The sequence below is a fragment of the Engraulis encrasicolus genome, chromosome 1, assembly GCF_034702125.1.
Source record: "Engraulis encrasicolus isolate BLACKSEA-1 chromosome 1, IST_EnEncr_1.0, whole genome shotgun sequence".
Lineage (NCBI taxonomy): Eukaryota > Metazoa > Chordata > Actinopteri > Clupeiformes > Engraulidae > Engraulis > Engraulis encrasicolus.
This window is the reverse complement of record NC_085857.1, coordinates 35,440,685-35,459,289: the sequence shown is the minus strand read 5'-3', so window position 1 is coordinate 35,459,289 and position 18,605 is coordinate 35,440,685. Positions and strand designations below refer to the sequence as shown.

Below are 18,605 nucleotides of genomic sequence, written 5' to 3'. Positions count from 1 at the left end.
ATCGCCCATCGCTTTTCTTTGCTTTGCATATGCTTTCTGCTTTGCATAAAGGAATTTGGTCAAAAATGTAGTCAACTTTGCATGGTCATCGCACTCTGAACCCATATGGATTTAAAAAAAGAAATGTCATCACCTTGATGAAGGCGTTAAACATGCATAGAAGTCCTGAATATCCGATGATACAGTAGCAGTTTTTGTTGATTGAAAATGCATGTATTATACCGCCATAGAACATAAGAAGTGTGTGTTTACAACAATTAAACAGACATTGTAAACACTGTACCATACATCACCCTTCACAGTAGGTGTGTGGCAGACATTTGTAGTGCGGCAGACCTTGTACTCTATTAAAAAGAATGGAGTTTGCTTTCTTCTACATCACACATTCAGTGAAATATTACTTTAGGAGTGAATTTTGGTTTCGTCACCATTTAGCAGATGGTTTTATCGAAAGAGGCTTTCAGAAGAGAACATGAACAGCATCATACGTAATGTTTGGAGAAATACAGTGTGCAGGCATGGCAACATTAGAGGGTTTATCTAAACTTAAAGTGATACTGTCCCATTTTTGGAAATAAGCTTATTTTACACCTTCCCTTGAGTAAAATAATAGGGTTTTACCGTTCTCCTGTACTTTCAACCGTTCTCTGGGTATGGCAGTGCAAATTTTACCTCCATGCTAGCAGTTAACATTGAGTCCTATGAGACCAGCTCGCGGCTAACTGGTCTCATAGGACTCAATGTTAACTGTTAGCTTGGAGGTGAAATGTGCACTGCCATAACTAGAAAACGGTTGGAAGTACAGGAGAACGGTAAAAGCCTATTATTTAACTCAAGGGGAGGTGTAAAATAAGTTTATTTCCAAAAATGGGTCAGTATCACTTTAAAGGGAATAGGGATTGCTTTGTTATGAAGGGAAGGGATACATTCAGAAAGGAGGCATTCAGTTCATCTGTAGTGGACCTGCCATCTTGTTGTGACAGATGGGCAAAGACCATGCTGTCAAAGTTTTTTTCACCCTATGTGTAAACAATGGGTACTTAAAACGGATTTGACAGAGATTTTAGGGGAAGTGGGGTGGTTGTGTGTGTGTGTGTGTGTGTGCGTGTGCGTGTGCGTGTGTGCGTGTGTGCGTGTGTGCACGCGTGCGTGTGTGCGTGTGTGTGTGCGTGTGCGTGTGCGTGTGCGTGTGCGTGTGCGTGTGTGTGTGTGTGTAAGGCTGCATGTGAACAGCAGGTTCAGTGGAGGTGAGAGGCTCTAAGTTGGATTGTCTTTTGGTGGTGGAATAAGGACCCCGACATCCGCTTTCCGGGGAGGTATCAGGCATCTATCCCTGACTATTATGTAACGGCGTCTGCACAGTGACTTTAGGCAGATGGAGAGACATCCATTGACTCTTTCAAGCAGTCAACAACAAACAACAGGTGGTCTTAATTCCAAAGTGTTGTAGCCTATTGTCTTTGGGTGCGAGCCGAGACAAACCGACTAACACCTACAAAGGACTGCAAGTGAACTGGACTCGAGGTTTTTTGGAAAAAAAAAACATATGGGCCGCCTATATGTATTTATCAGAATTGCGTTTAGAAACACAATGGCTTTCAGAACTAGGCAATCATGAGCATGTTGAGCTCAGTGACTGTCAAAACATCAGATATTAGTCTAAGGCACGTTCACATTTTAGAAATAATCATCACCTCAAATGTAGGGCTTGCCCACATGCACCTATGAAACAGTAATGCCTACCCTGCTGTAGCTCAATCAGTAGGGCACTGCACTGCCGGGGGACCTGGGTTCGATTCCCGACCCGAGGTCAATTCTCGATCTTCCCCCATCTCTCTCTCCCACTCGTTTCTTGTCCCACTCTTCACTATTCTGTCTGAATAAAGGTGAAAAAAATATATGTAAAAAAAGAAACGGTAATGCCAGCTTCAGGCAAGATGATGACCGTCTATTGGAAGCTGTTGATTTCACGTGCAGCGTAGGCTACTCACTAAAGATGTGCGCTTGTGAATGGAACAAAGCCAATGAAATAATGGGGATTGTCCTAACTAAGCCAGTGATGGCAACGCAAACAACTACGCCTGCCAAAGGCACCAACCAGCAGCAGTTAGCACCAGTTGTAGGGATATTACCCCCCGGGCCAAGTGAGAGGTTAGCTTAGGTGGACCTCACGTGGGCAGGGCAGGGGGGCAGATCGTCTTCCTAACCCTGGATGTTCTCGGCCCGCAGCCAAAACACTCGTCTTAACACACCCGGAGCCGTATTTTTGGCACAGTTTTCTCGCCCCATCTTACCGTTTTCGTCCAGCTTCTTACGGATTATTTTCGTCTGGGTTTTAAACATCCGCCATAAACAAACATGGCTTGGTTAGTGAAACATAATGCTGGGTCAATTCCTTTGGCCTTTGCGTACCTTTGTCCCTAAGTGCCGTGATGTACCATTGGTCATAATGTTTTAAAGCTCTTAGCTATTTTCGGTCCCCTGCCACAGTTGTATTGTCTGGTGGGTAATCGGGCGGTAACGTCCTAATTTGATTAGTGACGCCAAACGGATCGATTGCAGAAACTGTAGCAGAACAAAAAAAGAAACATCTTTTAATATTAAGTGTCGCTTCTTAGCTTTCCACTGCCTTGTTTTTGTTTGAGCATGAACAAGACTTGTAGTTCCTGCTGCATGTCACAAGATCATGGGTGGAATCTTGAGGCCATTTTATCCGGCCCCTGATATAATTTTAATGTTAAGTAGCTTCACATGAAATATGACATGTTTTGTAAAGGAATCTTAGAAACTACATTTACAATACAATTACGTTATATTTCAGGGGGGGCTAGAGAAGGTGTGGTCTTTGTTAAAGGTGGCTCCCTTCAATATAGGTCAAAAGTGCTGGGTGAAATCCTGGTTTGTGTTGATAGTACGGCCCTCTTAGGACTTTTACGGCCCTTGGAGGAATTAGAAGTGGCCCCTCCAATGAGAAAGGTTCCCCACCCCTGCATTAGATAGTCACTAGCTCTGTTGCTAGGAGCTCAGAAAAGGCAATACGAAGAGTAGGCACAGTGGGCACACTGGAATGTAGGCCACCACGTTCCTGTCCAGGAGTGCTTTCAGACAGACACACCCATTTCAAAGCACTACTCTACGATCTCAACAGGCAGAGTCCCTTTCAGGCCACACACCAGCCCCTCTCATTGAGTTTGAGATACAGTAACACAGTATCAAGCCTGGGATCGGTAAATTAACCTTTAAGAGTGTGGGTTTTTGAACATTCTATAAAAAGAATGCGTTCTGTAACAATGCAAGATTCTAAAATTCCAAATTTTATTGAATGGCGGCCAGAATTCTATAGAACTTTAAACTGCCTGAACATTCCCGTCACACCGGTGTGACGGTACACTCTTAAAGGTGACACAACAGTGGGCAGTCATGGGTGAGCGGTTAGGGCGTCAGACTTGCATCCCAGAGGTTGCCGGTTCGACTCCCGACCCGCCAGGTTGGTGGGGGGAGTAATCAACCAGTGCTCTCCCCCATCCTCCTCCATGACTGAGGTACCCTGAGCATGGTACCGTCCCACTGCACTGCTCCCCATGGGGCGCCACTGAGGGCTGCCCCCTTGCACGGGTGAGGCATAAATGCAATTTCGTTGTGTGCAGTGTGCAGTGTTCACTTGTGTGCTGTGGAGTGCTGTGTCACAATGACAATGGGAGTTGGAGTTTCCCAATGGAGTTGGAGTTTCCCAATGGGCTCTCACAACAACACTGTGCAATACCTGTATCTCAGAGAGGGTTTTTTTTTTCAAACTCCCATTTCAAAGCTGCAATATATTGGTTGAACTCCACCTGGGCCCCACGCCGGTGCACATCTTGGTGCAGTGGAAATACAGCCGTGGCCTAGTGGTTAGAGAGTTGGTCTTTCAATCTAGGGGTTGCAGGTTCGAATCCCCCTACATCCTCTCCCTACATCTCCATCCATGGCGGAAGTGCCCTTGAGCAAGGCACCTAACCCCATGTTGCTCCAGGGACTGTAACTAATGCCCTGAAAAATAATAACTGTAAGTCGCTTTGAATAAATGAAAGCATCAGCTAAGTGCAGTGCAATGTAATGTAATGTAATGTAATGTAATTTAATGAAAAGCTTTAAAAGAGGCAAGTCATGCAACACACATCTATCTACCTTGAATTGCACCTGATCTTGAGTCTCTCCGCCCTGTCTGAAAAATTGATGGCAGTGCCGTGTGTGGCTAAATATTTGATTAGGGGGACACTGCGGTATTTGGGGCTACGTGCGGTTGGTTTGCAACCATGTGGAGCACTGCAGTGCCACAGCAAAGGGTCATGTCAAGTCAGCTTTATTGTCAGTACCTTCATATGCACATATTCAATGGAATTTCACAATGTGTTTCTCTCAATCTCATGCAAAGACATAGACATACGTACACAGGACTGCACAGGACTGACATTAATAGAGCAGACATGAATTGTACATGCTATATTTTGCATGCGCTTAAATGAATTCGGTCAATATTTCTTTATACAGTAATGCTCTTGTAATCATTTTCAAAAAAGTATTTCTGCTATTGTGGTGAAGACACAGTACACACAGTGAGATGACATGCATTCCTCTCCACATCTCTTGTCGAAGTCAATTTCTAACGTTTTGTTTGTGTCTGTCTGTGTCACTCTAACAGCAAAACATGTACGGGTAACGGGACTGCTGAGATTGTTTGAGCCTTATTTGACTGTTGGCATGGCACTCACGGTAACATACTGTAATGTTAGACTTGGCACAGTACCAGGGTTCCCTGCCCTCCAAAACAAAACCCAACTCTTAGATAAGCATATCACCGGATTATATGAAGTACAAACCAGCCCTCAGCAATTCTCTCGGCCCTCAGCTAAAATGTTTTGTTGTTGTTCCTGCTGCTGTTTGGCCTCTGGCTTTTCAATTTCTCTTGATTTGACCATCCCTGCTACATGAATTAAGTGCAGTTTAACAAAGCATGTATTGTACCATTATGTACGTGCACTATACAGTACCTTAAGGTTACGGTTAGATATGGAAAGTGTTGCTATGTATTACTGTATATGAAGGGTTTATTTGCTAAACGGTGTATCTCCATTTTGTAGAATGCTGGGAAATTGAACTTTTGTATTGGGCATTCCATTGACTTGCATTACAAAATACATTTTATATAGGTTTTAAAAGTATGTTCCCAAAACATTTTGAAGAATTCACATATACTGTAGGTGATAGGACCTCTGAACAGTCATTTACAATAATAAAATGCAAAAGTCAAAAATGGAGGATACACCGTTTTGCAAAGAAACCCTTCATATGTTGGCGGTTTACTTTACAAATTAGTTGTACCAGTAAACTGTTTTACAGATAAGTAGTTTACTATGGATAAGTAGTTATAATTTTATGATCTTTAATTAGCACCTGCACCCTACAAAGTTGCACTTGTATCTAAAATGTATGGGCTGCATATTCCTTTCTTACCGGTATTGCAGGGTGACAAACAGACCGAATTATGTCTTTTGAACAGTTTTTGAAATATACCCCTCATATTTCCTCATACACAGGGAAGTGAAGTGGAAAACTACCGTAGCTGTCGAAAGCAAACACTGTGGATGGTGTATTGATTATGCGCCCTACGCTGTAATACCATTCAGACGTGGTCTTGTATTTATAGATGCACTGCCATTAATGGAATTGAATCTGTCCAATACACAGATTGATGATGTGCATAGGGTTGTAAGTCTTTTCATAGCGCATCTCTATTGCACACAGGGAAGAGAAGAGTAGTGCAGACACACCCACATGCACCGACAGATGGATAGACGGACAGTCAGACACAAACACACACACATGCACACACACCCACATGCATGCACACATATGCACAGCCAGATTCTCACACACACATACACACAGTCTGACTGCCTCAGCAGTGAGCATGGGCAATGGGGAGTGCGTGTGTGTCTGGGGGGATGTGGGGGTGGTCTGTGGGGGTGGGGGGTGGTCTGATACCCGGCTGCAGCAGCATGCATTACGTCTCCAGTTCCAACACGGCACTTGCCGGTCCGTACCACTTGCTGCAGCATCACGGGGGGAGCTAGAGATGTCATCCTCTCTCCCTCCCTCTCCCTCTCCATCCCTCTATTCCTAGAGCAAAGGCATTAGCCCTCTTTCTGTCTGGATATGTCATCCCACCGTTGTAAAGTCAATATTAACAAATCTGATGTCCTGAGAGATTGATTCTGCTGAAGGTTAAGAGTATTATTTGTATTATTTTTATTTTTTTAGTTTACATTAAGAACACTGTCCCCATTTTTTCTATGGCTTTGGTGGTTGGTTCTGAATACCCTAGTGTAGGGCTTACAGTAGCCTATTATCTCTTCAGTGCTTTTGGTTTGTACTACCATCCAAACACCCCCCCCATCTGTCTGTGATGGTATGCTCCTGCCTCTCCATCTGTTCAGGTGAATAAGAGCATAAGAAAGCAGCAAGCGCGTGCCGTCACACTGCCGCACTAACCCCTCCCACTTCCCACTCTCATCCCATTTGTCACCTACCGCTGAGAGAGAGAGAGAGAGAGAGAGAGAGAGAGAGAGAGAGAGAGACTGGCCAAGCATATCGCACAGTGTGACATATGCTCAGACACACACACACACACACACACATACACACAAACGCATGCTGCTCACGCCCACTTGCAAGGGGAGGGAGAGGAGAGGAGAGGAGAGAAGAGTAGAGGCACTTGGCTGCCAAGTGGAGCGGGCATTCAAGACAATCGTCACTCTGCCTTACAGTAGGGGGAGTAGGACAAACATATCCTCCAGTGCACTGCTGGCACCGCCACGACCTCGGCCGCCAAGGAGCCACTCACGTCGTTCCAAGGATACATCAGAGGTGGACGCGTGTGCACTGTCGGGTGCTGAAGGACTAACGGAGTGTACTGTAGAGGGCAAAAAGAGGAGATAAGGATTGTGGACACACAGTACACAGCGTCGCTAAGGAGCCAAGGATATATCCGAGTGGACTGTGTGTGTGGTCTTGGTACTGAACTAAAGGAGCATAGATTTAAAAAAGGACGTACGGAGGATTTTTCTGTGGACATCCGGTTTGGCCAGTCGATTTTGGTTTTAGTTTAGTCGTTTCGGTCGGCATGGAGGTCTGGACCTCATCGCTGGAGGAGAGCGAGAAGGAGGAGGAGAGCAGCTGTGGCAGCCAGGACGAGGAGGAGGAGGAAGCTGAGGACATAGAGCAGCAGCGGCCGGAGACCTGGGCTCTGATCAGGAAGGAGAGAGGTAACGACGCGGAGCGGAGCGGAGCAGAGCGATGGACAGAGATGCGTAGAGCAGAGATTGGGGGGGAAAAGAGATGGACGGACACATACCATTTGTGTGTGTGAGTGTGTGTGTGTGTGTGTGTGTGTATGTTGCGTTGCGTGTGTTGCGCACTAGTCTTCGCACTTCTGTATGAAAGTGTTTCTATATGACAGAAAATGGAGGGAAATCACAGAAAAAGAGGGAAAGATTTGGATCACTTGGTATTGGACGGTGCTGTGTGTGCGTGCGTGCGTGTGTGTGTATTCATTGTGCATGGATGACTGTGTGTGTGTGTGTGTCACTCTGTCTGTCTGCACAAGTGTGTACATTTGTGTGTGTGTGTTTGTGTGTGTGTGTGTGTGTGTGTGTGTGTTTGTGAGAGAGAGAGATAAAGGAGGGAAAATCATAGAGAAGTGCTGATGCGCAAGAAGCATTGTGGCTGCAAAGAAGGGACAGATAATAAGGATGGAGAAAGACAATAGCTATTTTTTCCGAAGTAGGATCCACTCATTTTTCCCCCATTTCATATAATATGCGACATCCTTGAGACCTCTCAGGCGTTTTTGAGCAGGACCTTGCAAAGAGCAATCGTTATGCAGTCGAGAAAACAGTGGCAACATAATCAGTCGAAACTGTCGAAATGGGTGGGTGCTGGTCGACAGGGCCGGAAAGAGATGGAATTTTTCCATTTTTATCCAATCAGGACCCCCCCCCCCCCGGCAAGTGGGGGCCCCCTTAGGCTGCAGCCATATCTAGCCTTTGGGTTGATCCGGCCCCGCGGATGGATGTCCTTGAATTCTGGAATGGGTGGGTGGGTATCTGGGTTGGTGTCTGTCACCGAGGGGGCAGGGGAAGGAGAAGTCTTTGTTCTGCAGGTGGGTTAGTGGGGCACCAAGACATGCCACGGGGCTCGAGGCTAAAGTAAACCCATGTGTAGAATGCTCACCAATGATAAGATATATACCAAAGATACATGGTGAATTCAGGTAAATTGGGCCACCTTTTTGGCATATAAGCGAATGGCCCAAAGTAGGCCAATTTACCTGAATTCATCATACATTTTATTTATTGCTGATATAGGCATAATACTCACCAAACACAACAGACATTATAGCTGAAAATAGAGCAGTATGTACAAGGTGTGTGAAAATAGTGCTATTGTGCAGGACAGATTTTTTAATTCCCTTTTTTCGTTCACCCCATCCTCCATTCCAGGTCATCGTCTCCTCCATATGCATGGAGTGTTTAAAAAGCATTGCTGGTTTATATTTGCTTTTTGGCACAATACCCTTTAATAACATTAAATATACTTGAATTATTACTGTATATTATACCTTGCCCTTGTCCTCTCGCCCTCACATACCAACTTGCCTTTCATACAAGTATTGCTGGTGTGGTGATGTTCAGTTATAAAAGCCCTGCATCCTCTCTCTGCATGAAGGTCATTGAGTCAGCATCGGCAGCCAGCGCTCTGAGCGGGCACTGCTAGTGTGAGGTACTGGGATACGGAGCGGTTTGAATCTTTATCAGTTCTCTAATCATACACCTACCTCTACAGTACATGATACAGCTACCGTACATATTTAGTACAACTTAATGAATGTGCCTATGGTTAAGCTATTCGCTGCACCATTGAAAAAGCAGACATTTTTTCATCCTTTATTTTGGCGGTGCACTGACACAGACAAGGACGTGGACACTGCTCCAACTTATCATCCATCTACTGTAATTGCATAAATATCCGCAACATGCTGCACAGGCGTAATGACCTCCACATTGCTCATTTTTTATGTTGCTAAACAAGAAAGTTTTACTACAGATTCCCTAAAAGATGTAGGTACTTATAACTGCGTATATCTTAGTAGATCTCAGCCCTGAGCCGTAACTGCCAGTTAGTGCTGCCAGAGATGGTAAATGCTGAATTATCGTACAAAAACCTGAAAATTATCGGTTTTTGGGGCTTTTTGGGAGGACATTATCATACAAGACTCAAATTGTTGTTTCAAGGCATCTAAATGAACTGAATGGCAACTATGAAATTATCGTACATCATGTTTTTTGATCCTACAGAGGACAAAATAGACAACATTATGGTGCAAATAAAATAATTACAGTACATCTGGCAACACTGCAGCCGGTATGCATCACTACGTGCAGCAAAGTGTAGACTAGAGAACATACTTAGTGTCACTGTGGGAATCTGTTCTAAAACATATTCATAGCTTAAAGGGACACTGCTGCCCATTCTCTAATGTTACCTTTTCATGAATACTTACCACCAGCATCAAATTCTAAGTATTCATTATGACTGGAAAAATTGCACTTTTCATACATGAAAAGGGGGATCTTCTCCATGGTCTGCCATTTTGAATTTCCAAAAATAGCCATTTTTAGCTGCAAAAATGACTACTTGGACCATACTAGAAAATATTTGTTTATTACTTAGTAAACTTTCATGTAAAGATCAAATTTGGTAATAGGCAGCCCAGTTTCAATGAGCAACATAGTTGCAGTACCTTTTTTGACAATGCACAGTTTTTTTTCCCTTTTTTTCCTGCACATTGTCCCGTGTTGATAATGCTTAGTTCATCTTTAGATCACAGAGAAGGTGCAGTTACCTTATGACGGTCAACAGTTGCATTATAAATACTTCAAATGTAAAAGGACCGTATTTTCTTTGTGACCTTGTGAATCTCCTCCCATGTACGGTATCTCTCCAAAGGAGGTGTGTAAAAAGTCTTGATCCTTAAGAAAATTAAAGCAGTAAAGAAATGTAGATGGGTCAGTGACGTTTCAGCACACGTCAGGGTGGCGCAGTGACAGACCAGTGCCACTATTGTATTTGCTATTTGCTTGTTTGTTTTTAATGGACTGTCTAAGAAGCTTGTTCATTGCAGTATATCAAACACCAATTACTAATTCATTGATGGGCATTAGATGTCATTGCACCACCTGACATCTGACCCAGTAGTGAGGCAGCACTACAAAACAAAGCATGACTGTTTTTACTTTGCACTGTGGATGGTTTGGCAGTAAGCTCATTCACCAGGTCTCTCCACAGCTAGTACATTGATGCACTGTGTAATAACGCTACATGCATCACCGAATAACTCTATAGCGTTGGTCTTGTAGTGTTGTGGGATTTTACTGTAGAGAAATATTAGTAAAACTTGGTATTAAAAAGGAGACAGTCTGCACACTTCAGGTCTTCGTTGTACAAAGAAGCCCTACTTGACTTACAAGCTTTCGGCCCTTAGACCTTCATCAGGCAGATGAGCGGTAGCCTATCACAACTTTGGTTTAAAGTTGGTATTGGAAATGTGTGTTGTTCTTGCTCAACCATAATGCTTCAATGCCTACAGTGATATACCTGAGCATGCAAAAAAACAAGCACACACACCACATCAGCATTTTCTATATTGTTTTGTATAGGTATTCATAGATTTCCCCTAGTGATCCTACACTCTGGCACAATTGTTAGGACCTACAGCAGCACACTGAACACATCAACAAGCACGTACGTACCCGTGTAGTACGTCAGCACAGCAGACAAACATGGCGTGGTGGCTAAAGCTAATCTACTTATCAGTGCCCACACGGTCTGCCTGCCTGCTAGTGGGGTGAGTGTATGTGTGTGTGTGTGTTAATGCGTGTGTCCGTGCAGGCATGTGTGCGTGTGTGTACCTGTGATTGCGCATGGATGTGTACGGCTGTCGAGTGTGTGTGTGAGTGCGAGCGTGCATGCGTGCGTGTGTGTGTGTGTGAATGCGTGTGCGTGCACGCATGTGTGCGTGTGTGTACCTGTGATTGCGCATGGATGTGTACGGCTGTCGAGTGTGTGTGTGTGTGTGTGTGTGTGTGTGTGTGTGTGTGTGTGTGTGTGTGTGTGTGTGTGTGTGTGTGTGTGTGTGTGTGTGTGTGTGTGTGTGTGTGTGTGTGTGTGTGTGTGTGTGTGTGCGCGTGTTTGCGCTGCCTCAGGTGTGGCATGTTTATCCAGCGTTCTTAATTCATCTTAACAGGGTCTGATAAGCGCTCACAGGCACCTGCAGCCCTCATCTGACCTTCAACCACCAAACCTACAGTACCTTCTCTTTTTCAGTAACTGATGCATACAGTAATGTTCATGAATGCACATTACATTTTTAGTGTTTATTCAATTACTGTAGACACTTTACCATGTAATTAGGCTGGCGAGTTGGGCTAAAATATGAAAAGTTTTGTCTGGAATCGCTGGATTCATATACGTAGCTAAGAGCTGTAGGTGGGACTAAACTGCTTGGGACTAAACCTTGGCCAATGCCATGAAATGGCCTTTTTTCGTTAGTAGTAGCGATTCTGTTTTCTCCAGTCAGGCAGCCATGTCGACATCCTGCCAAGCCCACCCCAAAGATTCAATTAAGAACCCACACATTTTGATAGGTGGGCTGTGGCTGTTGCCCCTTGTGGTGATCTTACATGGGCCAGGGGTAGACCAACTCGCCAGGCAGAACTTGTTTTTGCCTTGGTGGGTTCATCTATTTTAGGGGTTCCCAACATCTTCCAGACCCCCTTGGAAACCCTTTGCGGCCCACCACCAGTGGCATTTTCAATTTCAGTTTCAATATTGCCGTAGTTACTGCACTCTGCCTTTGTAGGGCCAACTTCATGAATATACTGTATATTTTTCTGATTGCATTGATGCACTTGAGATGTGGCGTGACTGTACACTATGTTAGACTGTTCGGTTGCCTCGGCTCATGTTTCTGGCTCAGTTGTTTTCACGGTGCAGTGCACTGTGTTATCATTACATAACTAGCAAGAGAGATGGAGTCTGTGATTTGTCCCTTCTGTTCATTCCACACATGAGCAAAGAAAAAAGCACCTCAGGCACTAAACAAGCAAGCATGGGTCTTTTCAAACACACTTTTCTTTTTTTTCTTTTTTTTAAAAAAACTTTTTGACTTTATTCATAATAGTACAGTGCAGATAGTGACAGGAAGCGAGTTGGGAGAGAGACCAGGAAGGGTCGGCAAAGGACCCGGGCCGGGAATCAAACCCGGGTTGGCTGCACAGCAAATGAGTGCCCTACCATATGCGCCACGGTAGGGCCTAAACACCCATTTCTGACGATGGTATACTGATACAGAACAGGTAGAATTCAGCAATCCAATCCTTTCTTTCATCAGTATGGTAGTTAACCTACGGTACAAATGAATGAAATTTGCATTATTTTCTAGATATACAAAATGGGAAACACCCAAACATCGCTACTGTAGCTGAATTTGATGATCATTGTTAGTCATGGATTTTTTTTAGACTACAATGAGGCTTAGACGTGAGCAAGGCAGAGGAGAACGAGTTGGAAAGGTAGAGAAAGAAATACAGACAGACAGAAGCTTGAACGACAGACAGACAGACAGACAGACAGAAACTTGAAGAGCAGACAGACAGACACAAGCTTGAAGGACAGACAGACAGACAGACAGACAGACAGACAGACAGACAGAGAGACAGACAGACAGAGAGACAGAGAGACAGACAGAAGCTTGAAAGACAGACGGACACAGACGCTTGAAAGGCAGACAAGCAAACTAAGCAATACAATACAGAGAGGAGGGGGTGGGGTTAGAGGCAGAACAGGGGGCAATGCATGGTCTATTATTGGCAAAGAGAAAGACAGACGGGCAGAGAAGCAGACGGACAGACAGACAGATGTTGAGAAACATCGAGAGAAAGGGGGTAGGGGAAAGGAGGGTGCATGGCCCTCCTCAGCTGGGGTGAATTTCTGGAAAGCGTAGTTGTTAGCAGTTAGCAACTTTGGCAGTTGCCAATGGGAAATTGCATTGCAACCAACAAAGTAGCTAACACAGTTAGCAACTACGCTTTCCAGAAATGCACCCCTGAGTGGTTCCTGCATGCCTCTTCCCAGATGGATGCCAAGCTGTCACCGGTCCCTTCAGTGTGCCACAGGGGCCATCAGGGTCAACCCTTTAAGCAGCGCACAGAACAGAACAGGGACACGTTCGCCAAGATGGAGAATCTTAGTAGGCTTTACAGAGCGAGCAGACGCTGAGGAGGATGTGATGTGAAGTACTGTTGCCCTAAGGGCTGCTGATAGCTTTTGCTGGGCCCAGGACAAAGTCATTTGAAAACCAAATGCTGGTGAAATTTTTGTTTGGCTGGTAGAAAAGACCAACTTACAAGCCACTTTGACGATTTGGAAGTGTGTGTTTGGCTAGTAAGATTAACATCTATTAACCATTTTGGCTGGTGATGATAAAGATTCATTTACACCCTGCATGTATGTATGGTATACAATGTAATGAGGACCCAATGCTGGGCCCCTTCTTTCCCTTGGCCCGGGACAGGTGCTGGTCCTGATGCTTAGATAATAATAACTTTAATACCTTTATTTGTGTAGCACAAGTCGCACAGCTCATTGTGCTTAACAGTTACATTAACAACAGTGATAATACATAAAAAATAAGTAAATTAATAAATACATACATGCATGCATGCATACATGCATAGGCTACATACTGTACACACATACATGTACACACACACAATACATTTAGGCTTCCCTGGTAGCCCTAACTCACAGTTGAGCTAGTGCAGAGCTAATGTTATCGTTAAGCACCCATGTTGAGCCATTTGTGTCAGTGGAAAACGGTTAGAAAATAGACGCTGGTTGGGATCAGTGAGCTAATAGACCAAGGGGTCTGTGTGGGTTCAACCAGCCAGTAGGCCTATGCGTGTTGCCGCGACACTGGGTGGGTTTAAGACTATGGGTTAATCCTTGTGGGAATGAGCTGTACGAGGTCTCGTAACGTCTTAACGTGTTACTGGAGAGAGACACATGGTAAACGTGTTACTGGAGAAAGAGACACGGTAATGTGTGTGACGGTGATGTCATCGAATGATGGATGGATGGTTTTGTTGTGCGTTTGTTATGTTGTTACTTTTGGTCATTTTCATGAAAATAGTTGTAATATTCATGTCCATTTTGTTTTTGTGCACTGGTTATCTGTTTTTGATTCAACTTGATTCAAAAGCATGACCAACACATGCATATCAACAATCATTGTGGCATATTTTTACGTCGCTTTTTCATGAAAATAGTTTTGATATTTTTTTTCCATTTTGCTTTTTTGTGCTATCTGTTTTTGAATCATATCAACTTGATTCAAAAGCACGACCAACACATTAATATATTAACAATCATTGTGGTATATTGTTCCGTCATTTTTTTTTCAAGCTGTTTACACTGTCCTTGCTTATTGACTGTGTCTTATCTAGTCCATCACGGGCCTTTAGTCTTCCCCTGGTGTTGTTGAAGGCTTCACTGTAGAGAGACTGATGTTCTTAAGCCTTAAGCCTGTGTCTTTTTTCAGTCAGTTGTTTATGTCTGCTGGCTTTTTGTTTTCTGGTGCGGATGTTTACTCTTGAAGCAATGCTAAGTCGACTTAACCCCGCAGTCGTCCTACCTACAGACTGGATGCGAAGTTCTCTCTCAATTCCAACCATCGAAAGGAAGCCCACTCCTTCATTTATAACAGTTATATATATCATTTTTTTACCCTACAAGAAAGTTTAAACCAGCTTTGGTTACATTATTTTATGGTTGAAAAACTACTTAGGAGTTATGTTTTTTACAATTCTTCCTCTGCTGTAAAAGAAAAAAGAAAAAAAAGAAAAAACAAATTACCGTAGTATTACCTTGGCTATAATTCCTCCCAAGCTGTTTTGACAGGACAGGGAAACATTTCACCTTTAACGGTGGCAGTTTCAGAATGTCATCACCATGCTCTCTTGGAGTGTGGACACACACATGCGGTAGGCTACTGTACATGTCACTGTTACGGTCACTTGAGACAGGATGGGGGGTTAGGGTTTCATGGGAGGCGGGCGTGTTGTCTTGAGATTGACGTGAGCTTGACACCTTTCTTTGTATCCACCCGGACTCTAAATTTAACCCTGAATTTAAATTTAAACACAATTCATGCCATTTCATTGCATGCCGTGCTTCACAGGATCTCTACGCACATGACAAATAATTATATTGTGAACAGTTGCACAGTGTCTTAAATACCACTACTCCTGGTCACCACTAAGTCACATTTCAACCCCATGAAACACAACCCTTTTTATATTTGCACTAGGGCGGCACAATATCAGAAAAAAATCGATACTCGATATCAGCATGCAATTACTTGATAATGATATTTAAAAGATATTTATATTGTCACTAATTTGTAGGTCTGTGTGGGGGGTGCGGCCTTGGTCGTGACGGGCTTCTCATGCGTTTGTTGACATTCAGCTAGTGATTGGACAGCACAGAAATGTTTTACTTTTTTCATCGATAATTAAATCATTTGCACGATACGCATATCGCCACTGTTGATATCGCGATTTCGATACATTTTCGATATATTGTGCAGCCCTAATTTGCACTGTGTCAGTAAAGTACAGTATATCTGACATTACACGGTAATGTTGTGGCGAAGACGTTTCAGTGACCGGTGTAGTGGCTACAGTTTTATCTCAGACTCAAGAGTGTTGAAAGCGGGATGAAGCCCACTGGAGAGCGGGAGACTCGAGAGTCTTGAAAGTGGGAGATCTCTATAATGAACCATGCTGGAGAGATAATAGGCCTACATATTTTATGATGCTTTCCATTGATTGCTCAGCTCACGTTTCTAAATAGTTCCCATGCGGCGTGGTGTGTGTGAACAGAGCAGCACAGGCATGCTGCGGGTGTGGAGCTGTACAAACAATAGCTCTATCAACACCTCTGTATGATCCACACACACGGACATGCCCACACAACAAAAAAACACGCACACACACACACACACTCACACTCACACTCACACTCACACTCACACTCACACTCACACTCACACTCACACTCACACTCACACTCACACGCACACACACACACACACACACACACACACACACACACACAGTGTCCGTCCTGGAGCAAAAGCCCCTGCTTATTACAAGATAAGAGGGGCATTTATTGTCTCGTCCAGAGAGAGAATTATTTTATCTTGTAGAACTGTAGAATCATTTTAGGGTTACTGGCTGGAACTTGGTAACACTTAAGAATAACTAACCCTTAAAAGTTTTATAAACACTTCATAACGCATTCATTTATTCATTAATGAGCTGATAATAAACAAAACATTTACAAATGTTTTTAAATGAGTAGCAACCAAACTACGACTGCTCAGTAGAGTGGGAATCGACTTCTACTAGATGAGTTTCACCTGTGTTCATGCCTTCATGTCTGTGGATGGCAACCTTCCAGAACTGATGTGACTGTGCTGTGTCTGTTGTGTTAACATAATATTTCTCACACATTTGCAAACATTTGTAACTGTTTTGTTGATAATTAGTTATTTATTAAGTGTTTATGAAGCTTTTTGAGGGTAGTTTTTATAAAGTGTTACCTGGAACTCTGGCAGCAGGATGTGTAATGTTTAATGTGGAGTTACTTGCACATTAGGCTGAACACACATGAGACTGCTTTTTGTGTCTGTGAGAATAACTTTAGTGTATTGGCACAAGTCCAACACCAGCTGTCCACTTTTCCCTCCAGGGGACATATCAGAGTGTCCTCTCCTTTTTTATATTCTCTCTCTCTCTCTCTCTCTCTCTCTCTCTCTCTCTCTCTCTCTCTCTCTCTCTCTCTCTCTCTCTCTCTCTCTCTCTCTCTCCATCCCTCTCTCTACCCCGCATTGCAGATAGAAATCACCTCTACACAACCTCTTGGCACGAACTCTAGACCATGTCCCGTTCTATGAGTCCTTCGCAGTAATGGACTGCGGGGCCACTCTGGTCCATTTAATCAACATTTGCCAACTAATGGAACTAGTTGCAGCTTGCAGTGACTATGTGCCCATGAAGCAATCAGCTAAAAACATCTGATTTGCCGTTTAGACAGAGATGCAAGCAACCTTGGCCTTCTTCAAAATTCCACACTCTGCAGGAAGTCTTCATATTTTTGCGTCTTCAAGCCCTGATCAAATATTTTGACGTTTTCCCTAGCAATCGTCCTTGTATGAAGGGCCCCCTAGCTATAATGTTTTCTTCCCCAGACTCTTTGGTTAGGTGGCAGAAAAGTCTGCGCGTTTGTGTCTGTGTTGTTGGTTTCCCTCTGTTGTGTAGATATGGCTGCCTGACTCACCCCAGACCTGTTTGTATTTCCGCTCAGCTTTGTGAGCTCATACGAGGGTCTGGAGGTTATTCAGATTCACCCTGCTCCCGAACCAAGATGCAGTAGAACCTATCAGGATCGCAGGATTTTTTGAGATGGGACTTAGTCAAAGTTTAAATGTAGTGGAGAAGGAAAAACTGAATGAAACGGACAACAATGGTCACTTGCATGGACTTGTATGCCACTCCCCGACATTGAGTCTGTTATTTCAACTGTATTTTCCTTGCATCTGAAATGTTGGCAAGTCAGGAGCTGTATCAAGGTCCTTTCGAAAGTGAGTCAGTGAGTGTAGATGTGGAGATGGACAATACCGAAACAGAGTTAACAGATAAACTGTATCCCTCTTGTAAGCAGTGTGGCTCATGTAAACAAACGTGTAGTTGGAGCGTGTGTGTATGTAACTGAAATGAATCCAACTGATTGACATTCTCAATGGCCTTACACCTATTTCAGAAGAGGAGAGTGAGAGCCGGGAGCAGTGTTGGCAGATGTGTGTGATCAAATCCCGCCCAAAAGGTGCTCATAAACCGCCTGGAGCCGCTAAATTCCGCCCAATTTCAACAAATTGCATTGATTTCTATTGGCATAAAACTGCAGGAAAAAATGCCAAATGGTTGATTTTTCCCGTTTTTACCTGCAGACGGCTATTCCAAGCAGCCCAATTGGGCGGGTAACCGCCCAATCTGGCAACACTGGCCGGGAGGGGCAGAGAGATGCTCAACGATTATCATCCTTGTAATCTGGATCATGATGAACCAACTCCATTCATAGAGTGGGGATTTGCGTGCATTAGCAGTTGTTGTGTAAGGGGACATGATGCTGTGCATGTACATTGACAAAACTAGTACAGTACAAACAACTGGCGTGATGCTGCTGGTGTGTTCAGCTCTTTAAATCGTGGCCTGTCCGCACAGGTCTGACTATGCCCTATTGTGTAATTGCCAACCTCAGGATTATGGGCATGGGAAAAAAAAGAGATGACTGTGCGTGATGACTGTGCTGGAATTTATCTGTCCAGATGTTAGCTGTTTATGTGCTTCTCTCTGTTGTCCTCTTTCTGTGGCCGGCCTCAATGA

General features: G+C 43.9%; 1 protein-coding gene across 1 annotated transcript in view; it reads left to right on the top strand.

Annotated features, from left to right (window-relative positions):
• hap1 (huntingtin associated protein 1) overlaps positions 1 to 18,605 on the top strand; it is a gene marked incomplete at its 5' end in the record, with an annotated part of 57,910 nt that overhangs the window by 17,784 nt on the left and 21,521 nt on the right. The window lies entirely within an intron of this gene.